Source organism: Melozone crissalis, unplaced genomic scaffold (genome assembly GCF_028551555.1).
Source record: "Melozone crissalis strain CALT ecotype California unplaced genomic scaffold, PUWL_Pcris_2 ptg000053l_1, whole genome shotgun sequence".
Classification (NCBI taxonomy): domain Eukaryota; kingdom Metazoa; phylum Chordata; class Aves; order Passeriformes; family Passerellidae; genus Melozone; species Melozone crissalis.
In genome coordinates this window covers 148,786-158,187 of record NW_026535831.1, presented here as the reverse complement: position 1 = coordinate 158,187, position 9,402 = coordinate 148,786, and the positions used below count along the sequence as shown (strand labels likewise).

General features: G+C 48.2%; 1 long non-coding RNA gene across 1 annotated transcript; it reads right to left on the bottom strand.

Moving 5' to 3' along the window:
• Positions 1-1,439: 1,439 nt before the first annotated feature.
• On the bottom strand, positions 1,440-5,232 carry LOC128943683 (uncharacterized). Its single transcript, XR_008483755.1, has 6 exons — positions 5,135-5,232; positions 4,352-4,469; positions 3,552-3,650; positions 3,055-3,150; positions 2,786-2,811; positions 1,440-1,616 (listed from the first exon to the last, which is right to left on the bottom strand). It is a non-coding gene; the product is annotated as an uncharacterized LOC128943683 (long non-coding RNA).
• Positions 5,233-9,402: the final 4,170 nt, after the last annotated feature.

Genomic DNA, 9,402 nt, shown 5'->3' with positions numbered 1-9,402 from the left:
GATGTTACAAATGGATGCTGTTCACAAAAAAAAACCAGAAACCAAAAACAACTACAAAAACAAAACAAACAAAACCCAAAAACCAAAACCAAAACAAAATAAATAAACAAAAACCAAAACCAAACAACAAAAAGACAAAGAACAGTGAACCATTACTTTCCAACATCAGTACTTCACCGGCTCAATTGGGATTGCTCTGGGTCCTAAAAAGACCCAGAAAGAGGAGCAATGGGACCATCTGCTACACAGCAGTCATGTGCAGGACCCTGCCATCACAGGAAAACCTGGCCCAGAATTCCACTCATCCATTTATTCAGGTTTCTTTGTCTTGTTGGGATTTTTGCCCTCGCAGTGCTCTATAAATGGTGCTTTCTGTCCCTGGGGTTTCTTCCTTTCAGGAAACTCCAATGGCTCACATAGGTCCCTGCCTTTGAAAGACAGGCACTGTGCTAATTCCCACAGGGACAGAAAGCAGTGTCTGCCTTTCCATGCCCTGCCCCTCGTGTGCTGGATGGCACCTTCCTTCCCAGCAGGGCCAGCCCAGTGGCACTGGGCCCTGCAGTTCCCTCTCTGCCACACAACCTGGCAGTAACCCTGGCACAGTTCCCGTCTGCTTGAGCGTGCCAGGCAGCAGATGGGGCTGGGACAAGTCCCTCCCAGCTGTCCCTGTTTGCGTGGCAGAAACCTCTAAGAGTGGGCTGGGGGGCACAAACCAGGGCCCCTCAGAGGCTCACAGTGAGCCCCCCACAGCCCCTCCTGCCCACAGCCAAATCTCTGACCCCTAGGCTGGGACTGGCTTCCTTGTGTTCCTCCACCACCATTTCATGTCTCTGTACCCTGCATTGTTCTACTTCAATTCTTTTGCCATTAGATAAAACTGAACACCCCACCTAATCACAAAAGAGGGCTACAGAAACAGTCAGAGGACAGAGCACTTCTCCTCTCAGGAAATGCGGAGAGAGGTGGAGTTATTCAGTTTTGTGAAGAACAGGCCCCAGGGAGACTTTATTGCCACTTTCCAAGACTTCAGAGTGGCTTTGAAGAAAGTGGGGGACATCTTTTTTAACAGGGCCTGTTACAATAGGATATGGACAAATATTTTTAAACACAAAGGGCATCTAATCAGAGTAGGTCTAAGGAAGAACTTGTTTACTCGGAGCATGGTGCCACCCTGGCACAGCTTGCCCCAAGAGCTTGTAGGTGCCCCATCCCTGCAACCATTCCGGCTCCGGTGGCAAAGGGCTCTGAGCAACCTGATCTCTTTAAAGATGTCCCTGCTTATTGCAGGACACTTGGACCAGAGGACATTTACAGGGCCCTGCCAGCCCAGCCCAGTCTAGGATTCCTCACTGTTTTCATTTGAAGAGCAGCAAGAGTGGAGGTGAGGAGGAAGAGGGTTCATCTGATGCCTTGGACTTAAGTGGAGGAGGAGCCCATCCTTCAGACCCTGTTTCACCTGCAGCCCCTTCACATTTTACCTGCAGGAGCTCCTTAGCAGACCAGCGCCGCTCTTCATCTCTCTGCAGGCAGCAGCTCAGGAAGTCACGCAGCAAAGCTGAGAGGAGCTTGGGCTGCTGCAGCTTTGGGGTCCCCACTGTGGCTATCAGGTGTTGAGCCTGGAGAAAAAAAACCCATGAGGCTCCACCCGCTCCTTTCACATCTCTAAGTGCTCTCCCCGATCCCTTTGTTTAACTTCTGCTCTGCAGTGGCAGTGTCTGCCCTGGCAGAGACCCAGAGATGACTTTCCTTTACCAGCAAAAACCCCAAACCCCAATGTAGCCACAGCTTTTCCACCATCCCACAGATCTTGCTTTGGCAGCTGATTTCATTGGCTGACCTAGTTAGTGGGAACTACATCACCACAAGCACGTTTGCTTCTCTGAGGATTCACACCAGCTTGAGAGGCTTTTTGGAAGAGGGACTTTGCTATACAAATTTCAAGGATTAGTACAGGAAAGGCATCTCTGCAGTGCTTGTTGGTCCTTTGAGCACAGCTACCATAGAACAAAACTCATCAAGCTTTTTGTACTGTTGTTGAAAACAATGGGAATTGGAAGGAAAGAAAGGAAATCCATCAGTTAATCCCCAGGTAAGGAAACAAACATTTACAATCTCATCTTCAACACAGACACATTAAGATGCCTGCACAAATGTATTGGGATGAAAATGCCTGCTTGGACACACAGGAGACACCTGCAGCTCTGTCTCTCAGCAGTCTGAAAATTTCAGCTTCCCATTTTTCAGCAAAAGAGAAATTTTCATGGTCAGAAGAAGGAGAGGTGCCATCCCTATGGTCACCCTCTGCTCATTTGGCTACACAAGTCAATACATTAGTGGTAGACCCATCCCAGAAATTGTCAGGAAACAAACAGGAGGTTTTGGCAGCCTCTCCAAATCCCCAGGCTTCAGCTTGGTGACACAGAGAATGTTCTTTGGGCTAGGAGAGAAACACGGTCACTAAATGCAGTGCAGCAGCACTGCACAAGAAGCAGAAGAGACTCTGTGGCCTTTACACCCTCATGCCCAGGTTTCAGGCATGTTTCCCAGTGAGAAGAAACTGCACAGTGGGTTAGGTTCCTCTCTAAAGACCACAGCTTTAGAAACTTTGTTGGGTTTGGGTTTCATTCCTTCATTTATGGAAAGATAACAGAAGTTCTAAGATGCTTGTTTCCTGTTACTGGGGCCATCTCCACAGACAAAAGAACTGAAACCCCTTATAACCCAAAGAAAAGTGTTGCCTAAGAATGGAGTTTGTTTGCATGTGGTAAGGCTTGAGTTCCCCCACTGATGCAACCAAAACTAGAGCAGATGCTGATGTGTTGCAGGGACATCTGTAGGAGGGGACCTTGGTGGAAGTAGTTCCAGCAGATGGCAAAGGGGATTTTGTCCAACGGCACGCAGGACAGGGGACAGGTGAGAAAGACAGTGGGATCAGTGAGTATTTGCTCCTTACCGTGCCAGAACTTTTGCTCCAGTAAGGAGGTTCTTGCTCTATCATTTCAATCCCCACAATTCCAAAAGACCATATGTCCACTTTGGGGCCATATGGTTGACCTGTCACCACTTCAGGCGCCATCCACCAAGGAGTCCCGGTTAGTGAGCACCATCTGCTCTGCTCAGAGTTGAGCTGAGTAGAGAGGCCAAAATCAGCTGAGGAGAAAGCAAAATACTGGTTTTATTTGAATTCTGTGCAATTAGGAAAGCAAGCAAAAGAATTTCCCAGTAGAAGTTTGAAAATGTGCTGTTGAATCTCCTGGCATTGGCGACTTAAAAAGTCCCCGCATTTTTTCCACTGCCTCCAGCAGTGGCTTTTGTTCTTTGGAAACTTTAGACTTGTAACTCCCTCCCTCTGGAAGGGACACACACAGAGCAATGCCACTCTTGACTGCTTGTGGCTCCTTATACCTCTGTGCACGTTGCAACTGTGCCCTCAGCTGGCAGCAGGGGTCCCTGCACTGCCACCAGCACCATTTTTGGGGAGCTGGCAGTCACTCGAAGCAGCCCCACACCCACATCCCTGGAACTCTGCACCTGACCAAGAATATACTGACCCAGCTTGACAGAACCGTCAGTTCTGAGAAGGATGTTGCTGCTCTTCACTCTCGACGGATCACATCGTTTGAATGAAGAAAATCCAGTCCTTGCAGGCACTGAGAGAGAAAACAGAAAGTGGTGGGCAAAAATGAGTGATGTCATTTCATCACACAAGAAAGGAAACAAAGAATCTAAAAGATTCCCTCTCTGGGGGAATGGGGAATAATGGCAGAACTGTAATGGCCACTGAGAGGAAGAGCTTGCTGCTCCAACACCTGCAGAGCAGGACCTTTCTGAGGAAAGGCATGTCAGCTTTTGAAAGAGCAACAGCACCTGCTGTTGTAGGCTGTCCCCTGCAAACTAGCCAGGATGGCTCCTGCTGCAGTGCATGTGCTCAGAAGCAAAGAGCATTCTGGCTGCACTCCTATCCTTTTTAGCTGAGGACTGACAGAAATGAGTCTCTCTCTTTTTTCTTTGCTGATCATTTCAAATCCTGCCACCAGCACCTTTGCTTTTACAGGCAAGGAATGCAGTGAAGACAGACTCCAGGCAAACATTTAGAGAGGCAAGGTGGAGAACAGCAAATACAAATACAAGAGACAGAGTGAGAATACAAAAGCAGGAGATAAGAGTACTGGCACTGAGTACAGGGAGTGCAGGGGCACTGGCAGGCCTTTCACCTGAAATGCTTTTACTTGCACATAGCATACTAGCAACACAGAAACAAAGCTTGGCACAGGAAATCACTCCAGCTCTGAGCCCCTGTTTCCCAGACAATGCTGCCCAAGCCCTTGGAAACACAGATGGGATTGCTGACCTCCCAACTGATGGCTGCCATCTCATCTTCAGACAGGCAGGTCTGGCTGATGACATCGCTCAGGATGCCTCCATCCATGTACTCCATAAGCAGCAAGAGTTCCTTGCCCAGAAGGTAGCTGAAAGAAGGAAATGAGGGCATGGAGATGAACATGCATGGCTACGTTGAATTTTTGCTTCCAGGTTTCTTATTTCCAGATGCCTTTGTGACAAGGACAGAATCAAAGGAATAGATATTCCTTCTTGGCTGTGCATTGTTTGCAATCTGTTCAGTCTCAAGGAGAAAGGCACAGCTGTGAAAAAGGAGATGTCTTAGATGGGCAGCAAATGAAAAGTGCAGTTTAGAAGCAGCCCAGATAAAAAATGTGTCAGGCATGGTGTTTCTGGAAATAAGCACCTAGTCTTCCTGGCATGCATAGCAATGGCAAAGAGGGGCAACAATCCAAGGGTAATCCACTTTAGGATGGTTCATCTGCACTTAAGAAACTTTAAAAACTCAATTCCGAGTAAATGTGGAGGCAGTGAACTTCCAGGTTACTGAGTTAGGAAGATACAGCTGATCCAGGTTTTGAATAATTTTGGAGTAATTATCAAACTAGGTGTGCCAGGGAAGACTCAAGCAGACAAGATGCACTTTCTTCTCATCCATTGGAGATGAGTACAGAAATATGAATAAATAAAAATTAACAGCTCTACTTTCTGCCACTGACCAGAGTGGGTTTTTAACCTCTCATGTTTGCTGTATGCAAATGCACATCCATGGGATAAGACCATGACCTCTCACCTGTCTAAATAACTCACAACACTGGGACTCCTATACCTCTTCATGATCATTATTTCATTAAAGGTTAGCTCCTTCCTCCTCAGTCCTTGAAGATTTATTTTTTTTATTGCCACCTAAAACAACATTGAAAATCAGGAACTTGAGATGTTGGTGGCATGACACTACAAGGCAATGGAGAGAATGATTTTGCAATGACACAGCTGAGCTGTGCCAAACTGCCTTGTCATTCGGCACTGCAGTAATTAGGAACTGACATTCCAACAGCCCATTTCTCTGCTCCCTTGGGAGCCAGTTACAGGACATGTGGGGCCACTGACATTTTGCCTTGAACACTGGGTAACAGCAGTGTCTCAGTTATCACCCACAAACCTCTGACCACACTCTCTGCTGCTCTTTCTAGGATTCAGAAGAAGTAATCCATGCCTTAATACTCTGGATACATCTTGTGATATGGGCAGGGCTTAGGGTTTTCAGGGACGCCTTGCAGAACTCTCCCTATGTGCAGTTCCCAAGTGCAGCACTGCAGGTGGCTAAGGAACTACCAGTAACTTTCAGATGGATTTGCTGGCAGCCAGAAATGAGCATTCAGGACTCTGAAGCTGTAGCCCCATAGAGAAGTGAGGTGCTTGCAGGCACCACCTTTGTTTTAGCAATGGAGAGCGAGTGAGCGCATCCTTCTCTGAAAAGAACCGCTGCCCTCCTTGCCTTCCTTCCGGCAGCTGAGGAGGACAAAGTCCCAAATGTGTTCTGTGGGCTGGCACCAGTCTGTGCTTCTTGTGCCTCTTCAGCACAGCTCTGCCCAAAGCTCCAGCCACAGCTCACACCAGAGGGGAAAGCCCTCGAGTGCAGCAGAGTCTGCAGGTGCTGTTGACATTTACCTCTCCTCCTGTGGCAGTGTCCAGTGCTCTATAAACATCTCCAAAAGTCCTAGAAACAAAACAGAAGCAGAGAAAGGAGAAGCCATTTAGATCTTGCAGTGAAAGCCAGCCCACACAAGAGATCTCTGCTGGAAGTGTCAAAACCTGCAGGATGCAGGAGGGCTCTGCCAGAAGGCAGATGATGCATTTTCCTCTCAAGTGCATGGGCACTGGTCCTGTTCCTGACGCACTGGGGTTCAACTTCTAAAGGGAGTTTAGTCTTTCCTCTTGGGTTTCTCTTTCTAAACGGTGTGGTTCCTATCCTGACCACAGAGTGTTTCCTTCTTCAAACCAGGGGAAATAATTGTTCCTGGGAACTGTTATCTCACAGCTTTGATAGGGCGTAGGTTGCTCTTTCAGGCAAGCAAGTTTTTTCCTTTTTCATTAGTGTGCCAGCATGTTTTTGAGACATACAAAAAATGCTAAAGAAATTAACACAGAGCTGTCCCACACTTGAGAGACAAGGAGACCTTCCAGGTCCTGTTCCTTGATGCAGGCAAGACCTCAGTAGCAAGGAGTATCTCTGACAATGCCTTCTGAGCCCACTCACAAATTCTGAGCAGCATTGAGAGATGGGACAATCTAGCCCCAGTGTGTGAACATCTTTGCAGCTGGCCTGACTTCACGCTGGATAGACATTCCACCAGAAAAACACCTGGCCATTGGTTGTGCAGGAGTAACTGCTGTTGGACTCACCCGCTGCCAATATATTTCAGATGCGTGTATTTCATCAGGGGATTTTCAGTGGGGTTCACCATTCTCCCTGAGGAAAACAAAATGCAAGATGCTGGCTTTAAAGCAGAGATCCCAGCTTCCAGGAGATACAAAAGGTAGCCCCAGTGCCTGGAGCTCTGAGCCCTTTGTGGTCAGCTGGGTAACAACAACCACAACCAGGCAGACAGCTCTGCAGCACAAGTGGCCAGCACAGAGACTGATTTTGTACAGACCTTTGAAGAGTTCTCTTGACAGGAAACAAAGCACAGGGATGTGCAATCCCAGGAGAGGAGGACATCTTCCCCACCTTTCAGCAATTTGCAAAAGGAATGCCTTCCCATTTGTAAACCAGAGCAGCTCAAGGCATAACCGATCCTATGGGGCTTTCAGCATCAGTACCCTGACCTGTTTATGAGCAGGCTGAGCTCAAAGATGCCCCTCTCCCAGCTAAGGAAGGCTCCAGCCTCTGCTGTCTCTCCAGCCCTCAGGGACAGGGTATCTAGCACAACAAGGCTGGCAAAGCCCAAGCATGAGCACTGACAGGCACTGATGGGAAGAAGCCAGAGTGAGCCTGAGCCCCGGACAAGCTGTTGCCCCCGTTCAGGACACAACAGGATGGGCTTGGAGATCAGCCACACCGAGGTGCAGATCAGTGGCCTTTTTGTCCCAACAGGTGATGGTAGACACAGAATCCACTGGGCTCTGGTCTCAGCCCCACCAGGTCTTATCTGAGAGCACAGCACTGGCAACTGTTAAGGGCAAGAAGCAGATTCATTGGGTTGTGCTGCAGAATCACAAAGGACTTGATGTGTTTTCCTGGAGACTGATCTGAGCAGGGCTTGGGCGAATGGGTAGGATTCTAGCAGTCATGGGAAATAGTGGGAATCGGGCATGGAAAAGTGCCATGGATCTGAGGAATATACCATGGCTGGGCTGGAGGCTTGCTCCTGAGAAATGCCTTCAGTACACTTTTATCTGATCACGCCACTTGGATGTGTCTCTTGGACACATCTTGATAAGCATGAAACTAGAAGATCAAATAAAGGTTGTTATCAAAGTATCTGGTTTTTCTTTGGGGGCACATGGAAAACACCTCCTGCTCTCTATTTGTCGTGTAACCTGATGTTCTTTCAAAGTAGTTCTTATTGACAAAAAGATAGCATTCTCTTCTTGACAAAAATATAGCATTCTCATGAAAATAAATGGCAGATGTAGTAGTGGTAACAGTAACAGTCATAAAAATGACATCAGTAAGACATGGGGTAGAAGGGCTCCTTCAGGGTGGAGAAAACACAAAAAAAACCCCCACCAAAAATAAACAACACAAAAGCAATCCCCCCCCCCACCCCAAAAAAAAATAATCCCCAACCAAAAAGACAAAACTCCAAAGCCAGTCCATTTCTGTGAAGTTTTTTTACTCTGATGACTGGTTGGAAGTCAGGAGTCTAAAGAGAATTTAGGAAGCTAAAAATTCTATTCAGTTTGGCCACTAGCACACAGGACTTGCCTAGATCATTTGCTAGGTCACAGCCTTCTGCTGATGCAAGAAGAATCCCTGCTTCAGCCTTTAGCAGAGAGGGAAGCTCAGGCAAGCCCAAGCCAGTCCCAGGTACCCTCAGAGGCAGCAGGAACACCCAGAGCTCTCTCGCTGCCTCGGAGCACAGCACTTCCTCTGGGGAGTCCTAAATGGCCCTGTGACACCAAGCTCAGGAGGAGCATTTGGTACAGCTCTGCTGACATCCGCACACAATTCACTGTCCCTCAGATAAGAAACACCCCAGACATACCCAGCAGCTCCAGGTACTCCTCCTCAATCTCCTGTTCCCAGGATCTGCCCAAGCTTGAGTTCCCAGGTTTAACAGAAGGGCTTCCTCGAGGTGATGCTGCTGCGGCAGCAGGTTCAGAGCCCATGATGTGCTGGACCTGGAGTATTTCTGGTGAGCACTGTTCCTGTGCCTCACTCCTAACTTGGGGTCCTTCATTGCCAGACATGCGCTGGAAGTCTTCGCAGGCTGCCTGGTGAGACATCAACACTTGCACCTCAAGTCAAACAGAACAAAGCAGTCAGACACTACAGCTTGTCCCTGTCAGCCAGGAGTCATCGACTGTGAGGAAAGGCAAAGAACAGATTGACAGCAGATACAGCAGCTTGTTTCAATCCTCCATCTGGGTCACCAAGTTCCACTGTAAAAACACCTCAAGAAAAAAGGAGAGCAGGAAAAGGCCAGCAGGAATCAATTTGGATGACTGCTGGCCAAAAGGCTAAAGGACAAGTTTCACTGTCCAGGGCAGCAGCTGAGATTCAGCACACCAGGAAATGTCCTTCAGAGTGACTGTGATACACACACTAGAGCAGGATGGCACTCAGAGGCATGGCCCCACTCCCTGCTGCTCTGCACTGGAAAGGCAAGAAAGGCAGAAACCACCGGTTTGGTGACTGCAGTGACTGCGTCCCTCTTTCACTCACTTCTAGAGCCTGAGGGAGGCAATTGAGTTTCTCTCTGACAATTTTCCTTTCTTCTTTCAGCCTCTTCTCCAATGCCTTGTTCCTAGTCTCAGAGTCCTGCAGCTCTGCCTGCACGTGTCCCTCAATAGACTGTAAAGGAGAAGGGAGAGGACATTTCATGAGTGGAGTGG